The following is a 17,143-nucleotide window of genomic DNA, read 5'->3' on the forward strand; positions in this document are numbered from 1 at the left end:
TGGACTTGAGATTCAGTAAGATTGTTCAAAAGGGATTGGCAAAGGATACAACAGAATATCAGACCAGCAGTTCCTTTCATTCAGGTGAAAAAATTTGAAGCTAATTGTCCAAAATAGCAATTTTTCCCGTATATGAGATGTCAGACATTGAAAGCTAAATTCTTTAATATTGATTTGCTAGATTTGAAATTCAGTATGAATGTTCAAATGGGATTGACAAATGATATAACAGAATATTACACCAGGAGTTCATTTTATTCAGTTCAAAAAATTCAAAACAATAGTCTAAAATAGCCATTATTGCCCAATATGAGGTGAAAGATTTTAAAACCTAAATTCTTTAATATTGATTTCCTCGACTTGAGATTCAGTAAGATTGTCAGAAGGGAATAGCAAAGGATACAACAGAATATCAGACCAGCAGTTCATTTCATTCAGGTCAAAAATTTGAAGCTGATTGTCCAAAAACGCAATTTTTCCCTTATATGAGATGTCAGACATTGAAAGCTAAATTATTTAATATTAATTTGCTAGACTTGAAATTCAGGAAGAATGTTCAGAAGAAATTGGCAAAGGATACAACAGAATATTAGACCAGCAGTTCATTTCATCAGGTCAAAAAATTAGAAACCAATTGTCCAAAATAGCAATTTTTCCCTTATATGAGATGTCAAACATTCAAAGTTAAATTCTTTAATATTGATTTGCTAGACCTGCAATTCAGTGTGAGTGTTCAAAAGGGATTGACAAAGGATTTAGCAGAATATTACACCAGCAGTTCATTTCATTCAGTTCAAAAAATTTGAAGACTATTGTCTAAAATAGCCATTATTGCCCAATATGAGGTGAAAGATTTTAAAACCTAAATTCTTTAATATTGATTTCCTGGACTTGAGATTCAGTAAAAATGTTCAGAAGGGATTGGCAAAGGATACAACAAAATATCAGACCAGCAGTTCATTTCATTCAGGTCAAAAAATTTGAAGCTAATTGTCCAAAATAGCAATTTTTCCCGTATATGAGATGTCAGACATTGAAAGCTAAATTCTTTAATATTGATTTGCTAGATTGAAATTCAGTATGAATGTTCAAAAGGGATTGACAAATGATATAACAGAATATTACACCAGGAGTTCATTTTATTCAGTTCAAAAATTTCAAACAATAGTCTAAATAGCCATTATTGCGCAATATGAGGTGAAAGATTTAAAACCTAAATTCTTTAATATTGATTTCCTGGACTTGAGATTCAGTAAGATTGTTCAAAAGGGATTGGCAAAGGATACAACAGAATATCAGACCAGCAGTTCCTTTCATTCAGGTCAAAAAATTTGAAGCTAATTGTCCAAAATAGCAATTTTTCCCGTATATGAGATGTCAGACATTGAAAGCTAAATTCTTTAATATTGATTTGCTAGATTTGAAATTCAGTATGAATGTTCAAAGGGATTGACAAATGATATAACAGAATATTACACCAGGAGTTCATTTTATTCAGTTCAAAAAATTTCAAAACAAAGTCTAAAATAGCCATTATTGCCAATATGAGGTGAAAGATTTTAAAACCTAAATTCTTAATATTGATTTCTCGACTTGAGATTCAGTAAGATTGTCAGAAGGGAATAGCAAAGGATACAACAGAATATCAGACCAGCAGTTCATTTCATTCAGGTCAAAAATTTGAAGCTGATTGTCCAAAATAGCAATTTTCCCTTATATGAGATGTCAGACATTGAAAGCTAAATATTTAATATTAATTTGCTAGACTTGAAATTCAGGAAGAATGTTCAGAAGGAATTGGCAAAGGATACAACAGAATATTAGACCAGCAGTTCATTTCAATCAGGTCAAAAATTAGAAACCAATTGTCCAAAATAGCAATTTTTTCTTATATGAGATGTCAGACATTGAAAGTTAAATTCCTTAATATTGATTTGCTAGACTTACAATTCAGTATGAGTGTTCAAAAGAGATTGACAAAGGATTTAACAGAATATTACACCAGCAGTGTATTTCATTCAGTTCAAAAAATTTCAAAACAATAGTCTAAAATAGCCATTATTGCCCAATATGAAGTGAAAGATTTTAAAAGCTAAATTCTTTAATATTGATTTCCTGGACTTGAGATTCAGTAAGATTGTTCAGAAGGGATTGGCAAAGGATACAACAGAATATCAGACCAGCAGTTCCTTTCATTCAGGTCAAAAAATTTGAAGCTAATTGTCCAAAATAGCAATTTTTCCCGTATATGAGATGTCAGACATTGAAAGCTAAATTCTTTAATATTGATTTGCTAGATTTGAAATTCAGTATGAATGTTCAAAAGGGATTGACAAATGATACAACAGAATATTACACCAGGAGTTCATTTTATTCAGTTCAAAAAATTTCAAAACAATAGTCTAAAATAGCCATTATTGCCCAATATGAGGTGAAAGATTTTAAAACCTAAATTCTTTAATATTGATTTCCTAGACTTGAGATTCAGTAAGATTGTCAGAAGGGAATAGCAAAGGATACAACAGAATATCAGACCAGCAGTTCATTTCATTCAGGTCAAAAATTTGAAGCTAATTGTCCAAAATAGCAATTTTTCCCTTATATGAGATGTCAGACATTGAAAGCTAAATTATTTAATATTAATTTGCTAGTCTTGAAATTCAGTAAGAATGTTCAGAAGGAATTGGCAAAGGATACAACAGAATATTAGACCAGCAGTTCATTTCAATCAGGTCAAAAAATTAGAAACCAATTGTCCAAAATAGCAATTTTTCCCTTATATGAGATGTCAAATTGAAAGTTAAATTCTTTAATATTGATTTGCTAGACTTGCAATTCAGTGTGAGTGTTCAAAAGGGATTGACAAAGAATTTAGCAGAATATTACACCAGCAGTTCATTTCATTCAGTTCAAAAAATTTGAAGACTATTGTCTAAAATAGCCATTATTGCCAAATATGAGGTGAAAGATTTTAAAACCTAAATTCTTTAATATTGATTTTCTGGACTTGAGATTCAGTAAAAATGTTCAGAAGGGATTGGCAAAGGATACAACAGAATATCAGACCAGCAGTTCATTTCATTCGGTTCAAAAAATTTGAAGACTATTGTCTAAAATAGCCATTATTGCCAAATATGAGGTGAAAGATTTTAAAAGCTAAATTCTTTAATATTGATTTTCTGGACTTGAGATTCAGTAAAAATGTTCAGAAGGGATTGGCAAAGGATACAACAGAATATCAGACCAGCAGTTCATTTCATTCAGGTCAAAAAGGTGAAGTTAAATGTCCAAAATAGCAATTTTTCCCTTATATGAGATGTCAGACATTGAAAGCTAAATTCTTTAATATTTATTTGCTAGATTTGAAATTCAGTATGAATGTTCAAATGGGATTGACAAATGATATAACAGAATATTACACCAGGAGTTCATTTTATTCAGTTCAAAAAATTTCAAAACAATAGTCTAAAATAGCCATTATTGCGCAATATGAGGTGAAAGATTTTAAAACCTAAATTCTTTAATATTGATTTCCTGGACTTGAGATTCAGTAAGATTGTTCAAAAGGGATTGGCAAAGGATACAACAGAATATCAGACCAGCAGTTCCTTTCATTCAGGTCAAAAAATTTGAAGCTAATTGTCCAAAATAGCAATTTTTCCCGTATATGAGATGTCAGACATTGAAAGCTAAATTCTTTAATATTGATTTGCTAGATTTGAAATTCAGTATGAATGTTCAAATGGGATTGACAATGATATAACAGAATATTACACAAGGAGTTCATTTTATTCAGTTCAAAAAATTTCAAAACAATAGTCTAAAATAGCCATTATTGCCCAATATGAGGTGAAAGATTTTAAAACCTAAATTCTTTAATATTGATTTCCTCGACTTGAGATTCAGTAAGATTGTCAGAAGGGAATAGCAAAGGATACAACAGAATATCAGACCAGCAGTTCATTTCATTCAGGTCAAAAATTTGAAGCTGATTGTCCAAAATAGCAATTTTTCCCTTATATGAGATGTCAGACATTGAAAGCTAAATTATTTAATATTAATTTGCTAGACTTGAAATTCAGGAAGAATGTTCAGAAGGAATTGGCAAAGGATACAACAGAATATTAGACCAGCAGTTCATTTCAATCAGGTCAAAAAATTAGAAACCAATTGTCCAAAATAGCAATTTTTTTCTTATATGAGATGTCAGACATTGAAAGTTAAATTCCTTAATATTGATTTGCTAGACTTACAATTCAGTATGAGTGTTCAAAAGAGATTGACAAAGGATTTAACAGAATATTACACCAGCAGTGTATTTCATTCAGTTCAAAAAATTTCAAAACAATAGTCTAAAATAGCCATTATTGCCCAATATGAAGTGAAAGATTTTAAAAGCTAAATTCTTTAATATTGATTTCCTGGACTTGAGATTCAGTAAGATTGTTCAGAAGGGATTGGCAAAGGATACAACAGAATATCAGACCAGCAGTTCCTTTCATTCAGGTCAAAAAATTTGAAGCTAATTGTCCAAAATAGCAATTTTTCCCGTATATGAGATGTCAGACATTGAAAGCTAAATTCTTTAATATTGATTTGCTAGATTTGAAATTCAGTATGAATGTTCAAAAGGGATTGACAAATGATACAACAGAATATTACACCAGGAGTTCATTTTATTCAGTTCAAAAAATTTCAAAACAATAGTCTAAAATAGCCATTATTGCCCAATATGAGGTGAAAGATTTTAAAACCTAAATTCTTTAATATTGATTTCCTAGACTTGAGATTCAGTAAGATTGTCAGAAGGGAATAGCAAAGGATACAACAGAATATCAGACCAGCAGTTCATTTCATTCAGGTCAAAAATTTGAAGCTAATTGTCCAAAATAGCAATTTTTCCCTTATATGAGATGTCAGACATTGAAAGCTAAATTATTTAATATTAATTTGCTAGTCTTGAAATTCAGGAAGAATGTTCAGAAGGAATTGGCAAAGGATACAACAGAATATTAGACCAGCAGTTCATTTCAATCAGGTCAAAAAATTAGAAACCAATTGTCCAAAATAGCAATTTTTCCCTTATATGAGATGTCAAACATTGAAAGTTAAATTCTTTAATATTGATTTGCTAGACTTGCAATTCAGTGTGAGTGTTCAAAAGGGATTGACAAAGAATTTAGCAGAATATTACACCAGCAGTTCATTTCATTCAGTTCAAAAAATTTGAAGACTTTTGTCTAAAATAGCCATTATTGCCAAATATGAGGTGAAAGATTTTAAAACCTAAATTCTTTAATATTGATTTTCTGGACTTGAGATTCAGTAAAAATGTTCAGAAGGGATTGGCAAAGGATACAACAGAATATCAGACCAGCAGTTCATTTCATTCGGTTCAAAAAATTTGAAGACTATTGTCTAAAATAGCCATTATTGCCAAATATGAGGTGAAAGATTTTAAAAGCTAAATTCTTTAATATTGATTTTCTGGACTTGAGATTCAGTAAAAATGTTCAGAAGGGATTGGCAAAGGATACAACAGAATATCAGACCAGCAGTTCATTTCATTCAGGTCAAAAAGGTGAAGTTAAATGTCCAAAATAGCAATTTTTCCCTTATATGAGATGTCAGACATTGAAAGCTAAATTCTTTAATATTTATTTGCTAGACTTGAAATTCAGTATGAATGTTCAAAAGGGATTGACAAAGGATATAACAGAATATTACACCAGGAGTTCATTTTTTTCAGTTCAAAAAATTTCAAAACAATAGTCTAAAATAGCTATTATTGCCCAATATGAGGTGAAAGATTTTAAAAGCTAAATTCTTTAATATTGATTTCCTGGACTTGAGATTCAGTAAGATTGTTCAGAAGGGATTGGCAAAGGATACAACAGAATATCAGACCAGCAGTTCATTTCATTCAGGTCAAAAAATTTGAAGCTAATTGTCCAAAATAGCAATTTTTCCCGTCTATGAGATGTCAGACATTGAAAGCTAAATTCTTTAATATTGATTTTCTAGACTTGAAATTCAGTATGAATGTTCAAAAGGGATTGACAAAGGACATAACAGAATATTACACCAGGAGTTCATTTCAATCAGGTCAAAAAATTAGAAAACAAGTGTCCAAAATAGCAATTTTTTTCTTATATGAGATGTCAGACATTGAAAGTTAAATTCTTTAATATTGATTTACTAGACTTGCAATTCAGTATGAGCGTTCAAAAGAGATTGAAAAGGATTTAACAGAATATTACACCAGCAGTTCATTTCATTCAGTTCAAAAAATTTGAAGCTAATTGTCCAAAATAGCAATTTTTCCAGTATATGAGATGTCAGACATTGAAAGCTAAATTCTTTAATATTGATTTGCTAGACTTGAGATTCAGTAAGATTATCAAAAGGGAATAGCAAATGATACAACAGAATATCAGACCAACAGTTCATTTCATTCAGGTAAAAAATTTGAAGCTAAGTGTCCAAAATAGCATTTTTCCCTTATATGAGATGTCAGACATTGAAAGCTAAATTATTTAATATTGATTTGATAGACTTGAAATTCAGGAAGAATGTTTAAAAGGAATTGGCAAAGGATACAGCAGAATATTAGACCAGCAGTTCATTTCAATCAGGTCAAAAAATTAGAAATCAATTGTCCAAAATAGCAATTTTTCCCTTATATGAGATGTCAGACATTGAAAGTTAAATTCTTTAATATTGATTTGCTAGACTTGCAATTCAGTGTGAGTGTTCAAAAGGGATTGACAAAGGATTTAACAGAATTTTACACCAGCAGTTCATTTCATTCAGTTCAAAAAATTTCAAAACTATAGTCTAAAATAGCCATTTCTGCCCAATATGAGGTGAAAGATTTTAAAACCTAAATTCTTTAATATTGATTTCCTAGACTTGAGATTCAGTAAGATTGTCAGGAGGGAATAGCAAAGGATACAACAGAATATCAGACCAGCAGTTCATTTCATTCAGGTCAAAAAGGTGAAGTTAATTGTCCAAAATAGCAATTTTTCCCGTATATGATAATGTCAGACATTGAAAACTAAATTCTTTAATATTGATTTGCTAGATTTGAAATTCAGTATGAATGTTCAAAAGGGATTGACAAATGACATAACAGAATATTACACCAGGAGTTCATTTTATTCAGTTCAAAAAATTTCAAAACAATAGTCTAAAATAGCCATTATTGCCCAATATGAGGTGAAAGATTTTAAAACCTAATTCTTTAATATTGATTTCCTAGACTTGAGATTCAGTAAATTGTCAGAAGGGAATAGCAATGATACAACAGAATATCAGACAACAGTTCATTTCATTCAGGTCAAAAATTTGAAGCTAATAGTCCAAAATAGCAATTTTTCCCTTATATGAGATGTCAGACATTGAAAGCTAAATTATTTAATATTGATTTGCTAGACTTGAAATTCAGGAAGAATGTTTAGAAGGAATTGGCAAAGGATACAGCAGAATATTAGACCAGCAGTTCATTTCATTCAGGTCAAAAAATTAGAAATCAATTGTCCAAAATAGCAATTTTTCCCTTATATGAGATGTCAGACATTGAAAGTTAAATTCTTTAATATTGATTAGCTACACTTGCAATTCAGTGTGAGTGTTCAAAAGGGATTGACAAAGGATATAACAGAATATTACACCAGGAGTTCATTTCATTCAGTTCAAAAAATTTAAAACAATAGTCTAAAAAGCCATTATTGCCCAACATGAGGTGAAAGATTTTAAAAGCTAAATCTTTAATATTTGATTTCTTGCACTTGAGATTCAGCAAGATTGTTCAGAAGGATTAGCAAAGGATACAACAGAATATCAGACCAGCAGTTTCATTTCATTGAGGTCAAAAAATTTGAAGCTAATTGTCCAAAATAGCAATTTTTCCCGTCTATGAGATGTCAGACATTGAAAGCTAAATTCTTTAATATTGATTTGCTAGACTTGAAACTCAGTATGTATGTTCAAAAGGGATTGACAAATTATATAACAGAATATTACACCAGGAGTTCATTTCATTCAGTTCAAAAAATTTCAAAACAATAGTCTAAAATAGCCATTATTGCCCAATATGAGGTGAAAGATAAAACCTAAATTCTTTAATATTGATTTCCTAGACTTGAGATTCAGTAAGATTGTCAGAAGGGAATAGCAAATGATACAACAGAATATCAGACCAACAGTTCATTTCATTCAGGTCAAAAATTTGAAGCTAATAGTCCAAAATAGCAATTTTTCCCTTATATGAGATGTCAGACATTGAAAGCTAAATTATTTAATATTGATTTGCTAGACTTGAAATTCAGGAAGAATGTTTAGAAGGAATTGGCAAAGGATACAGCAGAATATTAGACCAGCAGTTCATTTCATTCAGGTCAAAAAATTAGAAATCAATTGTCCAAAATAGCAATTTTTCCCTTATATGAGATGTCAGACATTGAAAGTTAAATTCTTTAATATTGATTAGCTACACTTGCAATTCAGTGTGAGTGTTCAAAAGGGATTGACAAAGGATATAACAGAATATTACACCAGGAGTTCATTTCATTCAGTTCAAAAAATTTCAAAACAATAGTCTAAAATAGCCATTATTGCCCAACATGAGGTGAAAGATTTTAAAAGCTAAATTCTTTAATATTGATTTCTTGCACTTGAGATTCAGCAAGATTGTTCAGAAGGGATTAGCAAAGGATACAACAGAATATCAGACCAGCAGTTCATTTCATTGAGGTCAAAAAATTTGAAGCTAATTGTCCAAAATAGCAATTTTTCCCGTCTATGAGATGTCAGACATTGAAAGCTAAATTCTTTAATATTGATTTGCTAGACTTGAAACTCAGTATGAATGTTCAAAAGGGATTGACAAATTATATAACAGAATATTACACCAGGAGTTCATTTCATTCAGTTCAAAAAATTTCAAAACAATAGTCTAAAATAGCCATTATTGCCCAATATGAGGTGAAAGATTTTAAAACCTAAATTCTTTAATATTGATTTCCTAGACTTGAGATTCAGTAAGATTGTCAGAAGGGAATAGCAAATGATACAACAGAATATCAGACCAACAGTTCATTTCATTCAGGTCAAAAATTTGAAGCTAATAGTCCAAAATAGCAATTTTTCCCTTATATGAGATGTCAGACATTGAAAGCTAAATTATTTAATATCGATTTGCTGAACTTGAAATTCAGTAAGAATGTTCAGAAGGAATTGGCAAAGGATACAACAGAATATTAGACCAGCAGTTCATTTGAATCAGGTCAAAAAATTAGAAACCAATTGTCCAAAATAGCAATTTTTTTCTCATATGAGATGTCAGACATTGAAAGTTAAATTCTTTAATATTGATTTGCTAGACTTGCAATTCAGTATGAGTGTTCAAAAGAGATTGACAAAGGATTTAACAGAATATTACACCAGCAATGTATTTCATTCTGTTCAAAAAATTTGAAGCTAATTGTCCAAAATAGCAATTTTTCTCGTATATGAGATGTCAGACATTGAAAGCTAAATTATTTAATATTGATTTGCTAGACTTGAAATTCAGTATGAATGTTCAAAAGGGATTGACAAAGGATATAACAGAATATTGCACCAGGAGTTCATTTCATTCAGTTCAAAAAATTTCAAAACAATAGTCTAAAATAGCCATTATTGCCGAATATGAGGTGAAAGATTTTAAAACCTAAATTCTTTAATATTGATTTCCTGGACTTGAGATACAGTAAGATTGTTCAGAAGGGATTGGCAAAGGATACAACAGAATATCAGACCAGCAGTTCATTTCATTCAGGTCAAAAAATTTGAAGCTAATTGTCCAAAATAGCAATTTTTCCCGTCTATGAGATGTCAGACATTGAAAGCTAAATTCTTTAATATTGATTTGCTAGACTTGAAATTTAGTATGAATGTTCAAAAGGGATTGTCAAAGGATATAACAGAATATTACACCAGGAGTTCATTTCATTCAGTTCAAAAAATTTCAAAACAATAGTCTAAAATAGCCATTATTGCCCAATATGAGGTGAAAGATTTTAAAACCTAAATTCTTTAATATTGATTTCCTAGACTTGAGATTCAGTAAGATTGTCAGAAGGGAATAGCAAAGGATACAACAGAATATCAGACCAGCAGTTCATTTCATTCAGGCCAAAAATTTGAAGCTAATTGTCCAAAATAGCAATTTTTCCCTTATATGAGATGTCAGACATTGAAAGCTAAATTATTTAATATTGATTTGCTAGACTTGAAATTCAGGAAGAATGTTCAGAAGGAATTGGCAAAGGATACAACAGAATATTAGACCAGCAGTTCATTTCAATCAGGTCAAAAAATTAGAAACCAATTGTCCAAAATAGCAATTTTTCCCTTATATGAGATGTCACACATTGAAAGTTAAATTCTTTAATATTGATTTGCTAGACTTGCAATTCAGTGTGAGTGTTCAAAAGGGATTGACACAGGATTTAACAGAATATCACACCAGCAGTTCATTTCATTCAGTTCAAAAAATTTGAAGACTATTGTCTAAAATAGCCATTATTGCCAAATATGAGGTGAAAGATTTTAAAAGCTAAATTCTTTAATATTGATTTCCTAGACTTGAGATTCAATAAGAATGTTTAGAAGGGTTTGGCAAAGGATACAACAGAATATCAGACCAGCAGTTCATTTCATTCAGGTCAAAAAAGGTGAAGTTATTTGTCAAAATTAGCAATTTTTCCGTTATATGAGATGTCAGACATTGAAAGCTAAATTCTTTAAAATTGATTTGCTAGACTTGAAATTCAGTATGAATGTTCAAAAGGGATTGAAAAAGGATATAAAAGAATATTACACCAGGAGTTCATTTCATTTAGTTCAAAAAATTTCAAAACAATAGTCTAAAATAGCCATTATTGCCCAATATGAGGTGAAAGATTTTAAAACCTAAATTCTTTAATATTGATTTCCTAGACTTGAGATTCAGTAAGATTGTCAGAAGGGAATAGCAAAGGATACAACAGAATATCAGACAAGCAGTTCATTTCATTCAGGTCAAAAATTTGAAGCTAATTGTCCAAAATAGCAATTTTTCCCTTATATGAGATGTCAGACATTGAAAGCTAAATTATTTAACATTAATTTGCTAGACTTGAAATTCAGGAAGAATGTTCAGAAGGAATTGGCAAAGGACACAACAGAATATTAGACCAGCAGTTCATTTCAATCAGGTCAAAAAATTAGAAACCAATTGTCCAAAATAGCAATTTTTCCCTTATATGAGATGTCAAACATTGAAAGTTAAATTCTTTAATATTGATTTGCTAGACTTGCAATTCAGTGTGAGTGTTCAAAAGGGATTGACAAAGGATTTAGCAGAATATTACACCAGCAGTTCATTTCATTCAGTTCAAAAAATTTGAAGATTATTGTCTAAAATAGCCATTATTGCCCATATGAGGTGAAAGATTTTAAAAGTTAAATTCTTTAATATTGATTTCCTGGACTTGACATTCAGTAAGATTCTTTAATATTGATTTCCTGGACTTAAGATTCAGTAAGATTGTCAGAAGGGAATAGCAAAGGATACAACAGAATATCAGACCAGCAGTTTATTTCATTCAGGTCAAAAAGGTGAAGTTAATTGTCCAAAATAGCAATTTTTCCCGTATATGATAATGTCAGACATTGAAAACTAAATTCTTTAATATTGATTTGCTAGATTTGAAATTCAGTATGAATGTTCAAAAGGGATTGACAAATGATATAACAGAATATTACACCAGGAGTTCATTTTATTCAGTTCAAAAAATTTCAAAACAATAGTCTAAAATAGCCATTATTGCCAAATATGAGGTGAAAGATTTTAAAAGCTGAATTCTTTAATATTGATTTCCTAGACTTGAGATTCAGTAAAAATGTTCAGAAGGATTGGCAAAGGATACAACAGAATATCAGACCAGCAGTTCATTTCATTCAGGTCAAAAAAGGTGAAGTTAATTGTCCAAAATAGCAATTTTTCCCTTATATGAGATGTCAGACATTGAAAGTTAAATTCTTTAATATTGATTTGCTAGACTTGCAATTCAGTGTGAGTGTTCAAAAGGGATTGACAAAGAATTTAGCAGAATATTACACCAGCAGTTCATTTCATTCAGTTCAAAAAATTTGAAGATTATTGTCTAAAATAGCCATTATTGCCCATATGAGATGAAAGATTTTAAAAGTTAAATTCTTTAATATTGATTTCCTGGACTTGACATTCAGTAAGATTCTTTAATATTGATTTCCTGGACTTGAGATTAAGTAAGAATGTTCAGAAGGGATTGGCAAAGGACACAACAGAATATCAGACGAGCAGTTCCTTTCATTCAGGTCAAAAAATTTGAAGCTAATTGTCCAAAATAGCAATTTTTCCCGTATATGAGATGTTAGACATTGAAAGCTAAATTCTTTAATATTGATTTGCTAGATTTGAAATTCAGTATGAATGTTCAAAAGGGATTGACAAATGATATAACAGAATATTACACCAGGAGTTCATTTTATTCAGTTCAAAAAATTTCAAAACAATAGTCTAAAATAGCCATTATTGCCCAATATGAGGTGAAAGATTTTAAAACCTAAATTCTTTAATATTCATTTCCTAGACTTGAGATTCAGTAAGATTGTCAGAAGGGATTGGCAAAGGATACAACAGAATATCAGACCAGCAGTTCCTTTCATTCAGGTCAAAAAATTTGAAGCTAATTGTCCAAAATAGCAATTTTTCCCGTATATGAGATGTCAGACATTGAAAGCTAAATTCTTTAATATTGATTTGCTAGATTTGAAATTCAGTATGAATTTCAAAGGGATTGAAAATGATATAACAGAATATTACACCAGGAGTTCATTTTATTCAGTTCAAAAAATTTCAAAACAATAGTCTAAAATAGCCATTATTGCCCAATATGAGGTGAAAGATTTTAAAACCTAAATTCTTTAATATTGATTTCCTAGACTTGAGATTCAGTAAGATTGTCAGAAGGGAATAGCAAAGGATACAACAGAATATCAGACCAGCAGTTCATTTCATTCAGGTCAAAAATTTGAAGCTAATTGTCCAAAATAGCAATTTTTCCCTTATATGAGATGTCAGACATTGAAAGCTAAATTCTTTAATATTGATTTGCTAGACTTGAAATTCAGTATGAATGTTCAAAAGGGATTGACAAATGATATAACCGAATATTACACCAGGAGTTCATTTTATTCAGTTCAAAAAATTTCAAAACAATAGTCTAAAATAGCCATTATTGCCCAATATGAGGTGAACGATTTTAAAACCTAAATTCTTTAATATTGATTTCCTAGACTTGAGATTCAGTAAGATTGTGAGAAGGGAATAGCAAAGGATACAACAGAATATCAGACCAGCAGTTCATTTCATTCAGGTCAAAAATTTGAAGCTAATTGTCCAAAATAGCAATTTTTCCCTTATATGAGATGTCAGACATTGAAAGCTAAATTATTTAATATTGATTTGCTAGACTTGAAATTCAGGAAGAATGTTCAGAAGGAATTGGCAAAGGATACAACAGAATATTAGACCAGCAGTTCATTTCAATCAGGTCAAAAAATTAGAAACCAATTGTCCAAAATAGCAATTTTTCCCTTATATGAGATGTCACACAAATTGAAAGTTAAATTCTTTAATATTGATTTGCTAGACTTGCAATTAGGTGTGAGTGTTCAAAAGGGATTGACACAGGATTTAACAGAATATCACACCAGCAGTTCATTTCATTCAGTTCAAAAAATTTGAAGACTATTGTCTAAAATAGCCATTATTGCCAAATATTAGGTGAAAGATTTTAAAAGCTAAATTCTTTAATATTGATTTCCTAGACTTGAGATTCAGTAAGAATGTTTAGAAGGGATTGGCAAAGGATACAACAGAATATCAGACCAGCAGTTCATTTCATTCAGGTCAGAAAGGTGAAGTTAATTGTCCAAAATAGCAATTTTTCCCTTATATGAGATGTCAGACATTGAAAGCTAAATTCTTTAATATTGATTTGCTAGACTTGAAATTCAGTATGAATGTTCAAAAGGGATTGACAAAGGATATAACAGAATATCAGACTAACAGTTCATTTCATTCAGGTCAAAAATTTGAAGCTAAGTGTCCAAAATAGCAATTTTTCCCTTATATGAGATGTCAGACATTGAAAGCTAAATTATTTAATATTGATTTGCTAGACTTGAAATTCAGGAAGAATGTTTAGAAGGAATTGGCAAAGGATACAGCAGAATATTAGACCAGCAGTTCATTTCAATCAGGTCAAAAAATTAGAAATCAATTGTCCAAAATAGCAATTTTTCCCTTATATGAGATGTCAGACATTGAAAGTTAAATTCTTTAATATTGATTTGCTAGACTTGCAATTCAGTGTGAGTGTTCAAAAGGGTTTGACAAATAATTTAACAGAATTTTACACCAGCAGTTCATTTCATTCAGTTCAAAAAATTTCAAAACTATAGTCTAAAATAGCCATTTTTGCCCAATATGAGGTGAAAGATTTTAAAACCTAAATTCTTTAATATTGATTTCCTAGACTTGAGATTCAGTAAGATTGTCAGAAGGGAATAGCAAAGGATACAACAGAATATCAGACCAGCAGTTCATTTCATTCAGGTCAAAAATTTGAAGCTAATTGTCCAAAATAGCAATTTTTCCCTTATATGAGATGTCAGACATTGAAAGCTAAATTATTTAATATTGATTTGCTAGACTTGAAATTCAGGAAGAATGTTTAGAAGGAATTGGCAAAGGATACAGCAGAATATTAGACCAGCAGTTCATTTCAATCAGGTCAAAAATTAGAATCAATTGTCCAAAATAGCAATTTTTCCCTTATATTAGATGTCAACATTGAAAGTTAAATTCTTTAATATTGATTTGCTAGACTTGCAATTCAGTGTGAGTGTTCAAAAGGGATTGACAAAGGATTTAACAGAATATTACACCAGCAGTTCATTCCATTCAGTTCAAAAAATTTCAAAACTATAGTCTAAAATAGCCATTTTTGCCCAATATGAGGTGAAAGATTTTAAAACCTAAATTCTTTAATATTGATTTCCTAGACTTGAGATTCAGTAAGATTGTCAGAAGGGAATAGCAAAGGATACAACAGAATATCAGACCAGCAGTTCATTTCATTCAGGTCAAAAAGGTGAAGTTAATTGTCCAAAATAACAATTTTTCCTTATATGAGATGTCAGACATTGAAAGCTAAATTCTTTAATATTGATTTGCTAGACTTGAAATTCAGTATGAATGTTCAAAAGAGATTGACAAAGGATATAATAGAATATTACACCCGGAGTTCATTTCATTCAGTTCAAAAAATTTCAAAACAATCGTCTAAAATGGCCATTATTGCCCAATATGAGGTGAAAGATTTTAAAAGCTAAATTCTTTAATATTGATTTCCTGGACTTGAGATTCAGTAAGATTGTTCAGAAGGGATTGGCAAAGGATACAACAGAATATCAGACCAGCAGTTCATTTCATTCAGGTAAAAAAATTTGAAGCTAATTGTCCAAAATAGCAATTTTTCCCGTCTATGAGATGTCAGACATTGAAAGCTGAATTCTTTAATATTCATTTGCTAGACTTGAAATTCAGCATGAATGTTCAAAAGGGATTGACAAAGGATATAAAAGAATATTACACCAGGAGTTAATTTCATTCAGTTCAAAAAATTTCAAAACAATAGTCTAAAATAGCCATTATTGCCCAATATGAGGTGAAAGATTTTAAAACCTAAATTCTTTAATATTGATTTCCTAGACTTGAGATTCAGTAAGATTGTCAGAAGGGAATAGCAAAGGATACAACAGAATATCAGACCAGCAGTTCATTTCATTCAGGTCAAAAATTTGAAGCTAATTGTCCAAAATAGCAATTTTTCCCTTATATGAGATGTCAGACATTGAAAGTTAATTATTTAATATTAATTTGCTGAACTTGAAATTCAGTAAGAATGTTCAGAAGGAATTGGCAAAGGATACAACAGAATATTAGACCAGCAGTTCATTTCAATCAGGTCAAAAAATTAGAAACCATTTGTCCAAAATAGCAATTTTTTTCTTATATGAGATGTCAGACATTGAAAGTTAAATTCTTTAATATTGATTTGCTAGACTTGTAATTCAGTATAAGTGTTCAAAAGAAATTGACAAAGGATTTAACAGAATATTACGCCCAGCAGTTCATTTCATTCAGTTCAAAAAATTTGAAGACTATTGTCTAAAAAAGCCATTATTGCCAAATATGAGGTGAAAGATTTTAAAAGCTAAATTCTTTAATATTGATTTCCTAGACTTGAGATTCAGTAAAAATGTTCAGAAGCGATTGGCAAAGGATACAACAGAATATCAGACCAGCAGTTCATTTCATTCAAATCAAAAAAGGTGAAGTTAATTGTCCAAAATAGCAATTTTTCCCGTCTATGAGATGTCAGACATTGAAAGCTAAATTCTTTAATATTGATTTGCTAGACTTGAAATTCAGTATGAAAGTTCAAAAGGGATTGACAAAAAATATCACAGAATATTACACCAGGAGTTCATTTTATTCAGTTCAAAAAATTTCAAAACAATAGTCTAAAATAGCCATTATTGCCCAATATGAGGTGAAAGATTTTAAAACCTAAATTCTTTAATATTGATTTCCTAGACTTGACATTCAGTAAGATTGTTCAGAAGGGATTGGCAAAGGATACAACAGAATATCAGACCAGCAGTTCATTTCATTCAGGTCAAAAAGGTGAAGTTAATTGTCCAAAATAGCAATTTTTCCCTTATCTGAGATGTCAGACATTGAAAGCTAAATTCTTTAATATTGATTTGCTAGACTTGAAATTCAGTATGAATGTTCAAAAGGGATTGACAAATGATATAACAGAATATTACATCAGGAGTTCATTTTATTCAGTTCAAAAAATTTCAAAACAATAGTCCAAAATAGCTATTATTGCGCAATATGAGGTGAAAGATTTTAAAACCTATATTCTTTAATATTGATTTCCTGGACTTGAGATTCAGTAAGATTGTTCAGAAGGGATTGGCAAAGGATACAACA

This window comes from Dendronephthya gigantea, unplaced genomic scaffold (genome assembly GCF_004324835.1).
Source record: "Dendronephthya gigantea isolate DGI-Jeju-01 unplaced genomic scaffold, DenGig_1.0 000148F, whole genome shotgun sequence".
In the NCBI taxonomy this organism is placed as follows: domain Eukaryota; kingdom Metazoa; phylum Cnidaria; class Anthozoa; order Malacalcyonacea; family Nephtheidae; genus Dendronephthya; species Dendronephthya gigantea.